Genomic DNA, 8,749 nt, shown 5'->3' on the forward strand with positions numbered 1-8,749 from the left:
CCTAAGCAACCCGGCAACGACATTGATGTGTACCTAAGGCCATTAGTTGAAGAACTTTTACCGCTGTGGAATGGAAACGGTGTACGTATGTGGGATGAGCACAAACAGGAGGAATTTGACCTAAAGGCGTTGGTATTCGTGACCATCAACGATTGGCCCGCTCTCAGTAACCTTTCAGGACAGACAAACAAGGGATACCACGCATGCACACACTGTTTACTTGACACCGAAAGTATATACCTGGGAAGCTGCAGGAAGAATGTGTACCTGGGCCATCGTCGATTTCTTCCGACTAACCATCAATGTTGAAAGAAAGGCAAGCATTTCAAAGGCGAGGCAGATCACCGGAAGAAGCCTGCCATGCGTACTGGTGATCACGTACTTGCTATGGTCAATGATTTACACGTAATCTTTGGAAAGGGTCCCGGCGCACTAGCTGTTCCGAATGACGCTGGGGGACATGCACCCATGTGGAAGAAGAAATCTATATTTTGGGACCTACCCTACTGGAAAGACCTAGAGGTCCGCTCTTCAATTGACGTGATGCACGTGATGAAGAACCTTTGCGTGAACCTGCTAGGCTTCTTGGGCGTGTATGGAAAGACAAAAGATACAGCTGAGGCACGGGAGGACCTACAACGTTTGCACGAAAAAGATGGCATGCCTCCAAAGCAGTATGAAGGTCCTGCCAGCTATGCTCTTACCAAAGAAGAGAAGGAAATCTTCTTTGAGTGCCTGCTTAGTATGAAGGTCCCGACTGGCTTCTCATCGAATATAAAGGGAATAATAAATATGCTAGAGAAAAAGTTCCAGAACCTAAAGTCTCATGACTGCCACGTGATTATGACGCAACTGCTTTCGGTTGCATTGAGGGGGCTTCTACCAGAAAACGTCCGATTAGCCATTGTGAAGCTATGTGCATTCCTCAATGCAATCTCTCAGAAGGTGATCGATCCAGAAATCATACCAAGGCTAAGGAGTGATGTGGTGCAATGTCTTGTTAGTTTCGAGCTGGTGTTCCCACCATCCTTCTTCAATATCATGACGCAAGTCCTAGTTCATCTAGTCGACGAGATTGTCATTCTGGGCCCCGTATTTCTACACATTGTCATTCTGGGCCCCGTATTTCTACACAATATGTACCCCTTTGAGAGGTTCATGGGAGTCGTAAAGAAATATGTCCGTAACCGCGCTAGGCCAGAAGGAAGCATCTCCATGGGCCATCAAACAGAGGATGTCATCGGGTTTTGTGTTGACTTCATTCTTGGCCTTAAGAAGATAGGTCTCCCTAAATCGCGGTATGAGGGGAGACTGACTGGAAAAGGCACGCTTGGAAGGGACTCAATAATATGCAGGGACGGATATTCTTGGTCTCAAGCACACTACACAGTTCTACAGAAATCTACCTTGGTGACCCCGTATGTCGATGAACACAAGAACAGTCTGCGCTCCAAACACCCGGAGCAGTGCGACGACTGGATTACATGTGAACACATCAGGACTTTCAGCAGTTGGTTGGAAACACGTCTCAGAGGTGACAACACTGTTTGTGATGAGCTGTACTTGTTGTCCAGGGGACCATCTTCGACTGTTATGATTTGGAAAGGATACGAGATAAATGGGAATACATTTTACACGATTGACCAAGATCAAAAGAGCAGCAACCAAAACAGCGGTGTCTGCTTTGATGCAACAACCAAGAGGGGAAAAGATACGTATTATGGTTACATAGTGGACATATGGGAACTTGACTACGGACATGATTTTAAGGTTCCTTTGTTTAAGTGCAAATGGGTCAATCTGTCAGGAGGCGGGGTACAGGTAGACCCACAGTACGGAATGATAACAGTGGATCTGAAAAATCTTGGGTACACTGACGAACCGTTCGTCCTAGCCAATGATGTGGCACATGTTATCTATGTGAAGGACATGTCTACCAGACCGAGAAAAAGAAAAGATAAGGAAGCGAATACATCATACAATGAGCCAAAGTGCCACATAGTTCTTTCAGGAAAAAGGGACATCGTGGGAGTGGAGGGCAAGACAGACATGTCTAAAGATTATGAAAAGTTTCATGAAATTCCTCCCTTCAAAGTCAAGGCTGACCCCAGCATCCTGATAAATGATGAAGATTATCCATGGTTACGGCGCAATAAGCAAATGACACAAGCGAAGAAAAAGTGAAGACTTCCTCCCGCAACTATTATGATGATACCATGCCAACTTTGTAATAGACGAGTATGATACCATTGTCCGTTTTGTGCATGCACATGCTATGTGGGTGAAATTATGATACCATGCCAACTTTCAACTTTTCCAGAGTTCATTTGAAATGCTTTAATGTCTTATGGTTTGGCCCTCGTAATACCATTAATCCCAGTTCGCTCCTTGTCAACTATGTTCTCACCAAGAACACTCTCAAGAGGGCAGCCATGTGGGCCATTGGTCCCGGTTCGTCTGGACCTTTTTTCTCTATAGGCGCATCTATGTTCATTTTTTTAGTAAAGTTAATCACAAACTTGTGATTCACACAAATTTCAAAGAATTCAAATTTTAACTATTCAAATTTGAAAACTAATGGCACTAACAGAAAGTTTATATTTTTTCTAAAACTAAAAGCAAAAAGAATTTAAAAATAAAGCAAAAAACAAAAGAAAATAAATAATGCAAAAAACACGGCCTGAATACGACTAGAAACCCAACCTGGGACAGGATTCAGGCCCGCAGAAGGCCCAATAGGCCCACATCAGCATAGTGTGAGATTAGGCCCGAAAGCCTGCAATTGAGAGGAGCTCGAGAGGGTGGGTGCAACAGCGCTTATAAACCACTCTTGAGCCCTCTCAACTAGCGAGGTGGGACTAAAGTTTGGCCGCGACGCGGGCAACACAGGGGCCTTTGGTTCCGGTTGGTGCCACCAACCGGGACCAAAGGCCGCCGCTTCCCGCCCTTTGTGCTACTGAAAAGAGGCCTTTGGTCCCGATTGGTGGCACTAACCGGGACTAAAGGGGGCATTGGTCCCGGTTCATGCCACGAACCGGGACCAATGCTCTTGCTATATATACATCACTTAGCAGTTTCGACCAAATCCCCCACTTCTCCCTCGACGCCCCCTACTCCTCCTCGTCGCCGTCGCCGCCTGACGCCCCTGCTCCACCTTGCCGTCGCTGCCGCCACCGACGCCGTCAGGCTGCTCGCCTTCGCCGTCGCCGCCGCCACCGACGCCGTCATGCTGCTCGCCTTCGCCGTCGCCGCCGCCCCCTGTGAGCACATGCTCCTGCGCCCCTCCCATCCCACGCCCCTACGCGGCCGCCGCGCCGCCCCTGCCCTGCATGGCCGCCGTGCGCCGCCCTGGTCCTGCGCGGCCGCCGCGCCGCCGTCCCTGCCCTGCGCGGCCGCCGCGCACCGCCCCTGCCCTGCGTTGGCGCCGCGCACCGCCCCGCCGCCCCTGCCCTGCATTTTTCATAGCATTTTTTTGTATTTTTTTGTGTATATGTCTTTGTATGTGTATATATGTGTACATGTTCATAATATTTTTTTCATAAGTGTATTTTTTTTTGTTCATAGCATTTTTTTGTTTATATATGTATGAATATAATGTTCATAGCATTTTTTTGTTTATATATGTTTTTTAATATATGTATTAATTTTTTATTTAGGTTGTTAGTAGATATCGATTTTAGGTTAGTGCATTTTAGGTTAGTGTAGAGGAAAAAGTAAAATTAGGAAAAGGAAGAAAAGAAGAAGAAGGAAGAAGGAAGAAGAAGAAGAAAAAGAAGGAGAGGAAAAAGGAAAATAAGAAGAGGAAGAAAGGAGAAGAAGAGGAGAGGAAGAAGAGGAGAAATAAATAAGAAGAGGAAAAAAGAAGAAAAAGAAGAGGAGAAGAAGAAAGGAATAGAGGAGAAGAAGAAAAAATAGTTCTTCTTGTCCTCTATTCCTTTATTCTTCTCCTCTTTTTTTCTTCTTCTTTTTTTCTTCGATCTTCTCCTCTGTCGTCGTCGATATACCCCTCCCGATAACTTCAACATGAGGGGCGGTCGATATATATACCCCCACCCGGATAACTTCGACATGAGGGGCGGTCGATATATATACCCCCCTCGGCCCTCTCGCTCGACCAAAACTCTCGAGGACACCCAAACCCTAGAAAAAAACGATGTTGGTCTCCTACCCCCCGTCGCGCCCCTACCCGACAAACTCTCTTGAGGCCACCCAAATTTACCAAGTTAAAAGAGCGTTGTCGTCGAGGCCACCCCAAACCCTTGAAGAGTTGTGTCGAGGCCACCCCAAACCCTTGAAGCGTTGTCTAGGCCACCCCAAACCCTAGAGAAGTAGTGTCGAGGCCACTAACATGATTCCTTATTGTGATTAGCTAGCTAGTTCTATGTTTGCCACTAATATATATCCATCTGTACCATGTTTGAATAATAATTGACATGTTGTAAATATTTGCAGAAACTATGGAGCACTCCCGAGACGAAGCAACAGAAGCGATGTTGGGGGAGATAATCGCACAAGGAAGTGATGTCGTTGCGTCATTTCTCAACGACACCGATGGTCGGGAAGGACTGGGTGAAGAAGAGGGCTATGTTCATGATGGCTCCGACCCATTAATGCCGGTTCAAGAAGAGGGCTATGTTCATGATGGCTCTGGTGACCCAATGGAGGTACAAGAAGGAGACCGTGCTGACTGCTCCGGTGACCGAACCGAGTCCGGCCAGGTATATATATATTAGTTAAGCCCGTGCTAACTAGTTAATTGATGCATTCATTGTTTTGGTATATGTACACATATTAATTAACTCTCGTCTTTCTTCATTTTTCTAGACCTCCGGATCGAGCACAACTTTGGTAAGGAGACGAGGCCCGAAGTAAAAGTTGAGCTCGGATGAAAAGTTTGAGATCACAGCAATCGTGCGCGACGGCGAACCGATTGAACCCATCCGGACAAAGAACACATTTGCTGCGCAGTGCGGGGTTCTTGTTAGGGACAAGATCCTGATCAGCATCCACCAATGGTATAAGCCTAAGGAGGAAGACCCTCAGGTGTCTTATGTCAATGGTATGCAGAAAGATGATCTTTGGACTGAGCTGAAGGCAAATTTCACCCTACCGCCAGAGGAGGATCCGGAGAAGCCAGTTAAAGAGCAATTAATCAAGTCTTGTGCTCTTAAGAAGATGGCAGGCCTATTCAGGAGGTGGAGGAAAGAGCTGAAAGTTTGTCGACAAAGAAGAGACAACAGAATTCATCGGCAAATATGAGAAGATCAGAGATCACTGGCCCGCATTTGTGGCCTACACGACATCGGAAAAGAGTAAGAAGATGTCGGCGACAAACAAGCAAAATGCTGCGAAGAAGTTTCACCATCGCACGGGGTCAGGTGGCTACCTCAAAGCCCGGCCTAAGTGGTCCAAGGCTGATAATGATCTGCTTGATAAAGGGATCGAACCAGAGACAATGAGATGGCTAGACCGTTGCGGACTTGGTTCTTCGGGGCTGGCAGAACCTTGGACCCTGTATTAGGGTAGTGCCATTGGACGGACGAGCAACTGAAAACACCAGTCACAAGGCTTCGGCAGTATATCCATGCAACGCAACAATGGACGTTCGTTCCATACAGGGAGAAGGACGAGCTCATAATGGCCCCCGGGAATCCTGAGCACCCTGGACGGACACGAGGCACGCCAGGCTCCATGCCATGGAAGGTTGGTTTTCCGGACGCAGGGGGTTACAAAACCACGAGAGGAGGAAGAAACTGGAGCAAAGCCAACTGCAGGCGCTGCACGAAAGGGTACACGGGCTAGAGGAAAGAGAAGCAGATCGCAGCAAACGACCTGCCGAAGCTTCCCCCGAAGCTACCCCACCATCTCAGCGGAGAAGCAGCGTGGCTTCCACCGATATGCTTCAGCCGGAGCATGTCTTGACGGCTCCTGCTAGCTACCCCGTGGATTTTATCACGGAGGCTCAAAATTGCCACCTTATGACGCAATGGCAGAACTTAAAAGTCAAGGCGGCAGTCGGCCTAGTTCGACCTTCTGAACCCGGCGCAACTTTTCACTGTCGTACGATTCCAGAAGGATATGCTAGGGTGATGGTGGACGAAATAACGGAGGGATTTGAGGACCTATTGCTTGACCACCCTACCGGTGAAGGGGAGACTCGGCTGGGTTCTGCTCTAAAGACTCCATGCCTATGGCGGAAGGAGTTCATCAAGCTTCCGAACTGGACGCCTCCTCCTCCTCCTCCGGCGAGTCAGGGCACTCCGCCTCCTCCACCGCCTCCTCCTCCGGTGAGTGACGATCAGGGCACTCGGCCTCGTTCTCCGGCGCGTGGCGGCACTCCGCCTCCTTCTCCGCCTGCGGCGGCGCGCCCGAGCAGCCAGCAGCCTCCTCCTTCTCCGGCGCGTGGCGGCACTCCGCCTCCTTCTCCGCCTGCGCCGGCGCGCCCGAGCAGCCAGCAGCCTCCTCCTTCTCCGCCTCGCCAGCAAGGGTGGAAGACACCCGCCGCTGCCCCGGCTGCTCCGGCGCGTCGTAGTCCTTCTCCTCCGCCTCGTAAGCAAGCACGAAAGAAGACAGGCGCCACAGCCGCTCCATCTGCTCCAGCGTCTAGCAGTACAGCCAGCAGAGGTGGGAGGCAATACAGATACGGTCCTTCTCTCAAGCCTCTAGAGAAGTTACCGTACGAGAGGACCAAGGAGGAAAACGCGAAGATCGTGCAGGCCGAAGTGGATGACTTCTTTGAAGGGTTGAAAGCAAAGAGACATCCACCTCCGGAGGAGAAGGTAGATCCGGTGAAATCAAGGCGTACTATCGATGCCCTGAGGAAACCACCAAAGTCTCCACCGAGAACCAACTATGAGCGCATTACTGAAGAGACATATCTCTAAGCGGAGCGGTTGGGAAGTACTGTCAGTGATAAAAGGTTAAAATAACGAGCAACTGGGAAAAATATTGCCCAGCTCGGCGAACAAGTAAAACAATCGTGCCCCCCGCTCAATGTGTCTAGGAGTGACATCGTCACTAATGCTCCGGGGATGGTGGCCGGTTATGGCAATCTTGCAGATTACCTGCCTGACGATCAACTTCCTGATTTCTTGGAGGTGGACGAACACAGATACGAGTACGGGAAGCCTCTCATCAAAGATGAAAAATCTCTAACAACTATGATGCGAAGATTCCATAATTGGTACATGAAAACCTGCAGAGAGTCTGGGGGGACGAATGCTCTGTCTGAATATTAAAGAGGAGCACGTCCTCGTTGGAACTAATCTGTTGACTGTTCCATTTGAGGAGTTCTTCGAGTTCTTCAATCAAAAGGCCCTCGATAAACTAACAGTCTTTTGCTACTGTCTGTAAGTACTATTTCTGTCATTAAGTCTCTATATATAGCTCGGCTCTTTCATTGCATGTATTTATAATTAATTATCCTCATTATATTATGCAGATTGAAGATCGTCGAGTGCAAAAAACAAGAAATGTATGATATTGGGTTCATTAACACAAATATCATAGATGAAATTCAGGTTACAAAGCACGCCGAAGAGGCCGAGGCCAACTTGCTACAATCATTGATCAAAAATCAAAACAAAGATTTAATACGCTTTCCTTACAACTTCCAGTGAGTGTTACTGTCGTGTGCATATTCGGTTTCCCTTTTATTACTTGAGCGAGGTTATAGTAATGTAATTGATGAGTTATGCATGCGTGCGCAGATTCCACTATGTTCTTCTGGAGATTAAGCTTGAGCGGGGAGTAGTAAATGTCTTAGACTCGAGACGAAAAAATCCTGAAACCTATGCGGAGATGACTAAAATGCTCAACAAGTAAGTTCAATCGATCATTATCGCACCATATCGGCAAGTTTTTGTTCATTTCCTAATATCTCAAGTAATAATAATTATTTTCTTTGTCTTGCAGGGTTTGGAAACAGTTCACCGCAGAAGTTCCGGGACTACTGAAGGAGCTGCAATATACATACCCGAAAGTAAGTACTACTAGCTAGCTAGTTGCGCGCATCTCCCGTTGATTCTATAGCTATACTTTCATCAATGCCATTTATAATGCTTCATTATCAGTTTGATTGACCTCTATTTCTTGTAAAGTGCTTGTGGCAGGAAGAAGGGAATAATTTCTGTGGATACTACGTGTGCGAGTTCATCTACAACGCGACTTTGAAAAATAAGCAGGGCTACTCTAAAAGACAATATGAAGTGCGTAAGCAATAATATTCACAATTTCATTTTATTACACCATCATTTCTGTTGAGTTTCATTCATATATGTTTTAACCCCCTTCTTCAAATTAGACGTGGCAGACGCGGGATGAACTCCTAGAACACGATCGCATGAAAGCAATTCAAGAGGAATTGGCGGGATGCTTTCTTGACCACGTCATCAATGAAGTCGGAGAATATCATGTGGAAATTGATTTCAATTGCTAGGGGATTGTAAGAGATCTTACATATTGTATATCTATGTAGCCAGTAGCATCGGATAGATAATACTAAAACTTGTTGTTCGACCAATCACTCAGAGAAGGAGAGGTCGATCGATCACTTCTCTCGGTATGCATGACGAATTTATGTACTTAATGGTTCCCTTCATTTTCTTACTAGCTAGCATGTCGAGGGCCTCTCTATGTACAGTACGTAGCGTCGACCAAGCACGGACATAAGAGAGGACACTTCTCTCTATTAATTAGCTAGCTAACACAATATATGAAACACCTAAATTAACCTCCCAAAACCCCCAAC

This window comes from Triticum dicoccoides, chromosome 5B (genome assembly GCF_002162155.2).
Source record: "Triticum dicoccoides isolate Atlit2015 ecotype Zavitan chromosome 5B, WEW_v2.0, whole genome shotgun sequence".
Classification (NCBI taxonomy): domain Eukaryota; kingdom Viridiplantae; phylum Streptophyta; class Magnoliopsida; order Poales; family Poaceae; genus Triticum; species Triticum dicoccoides.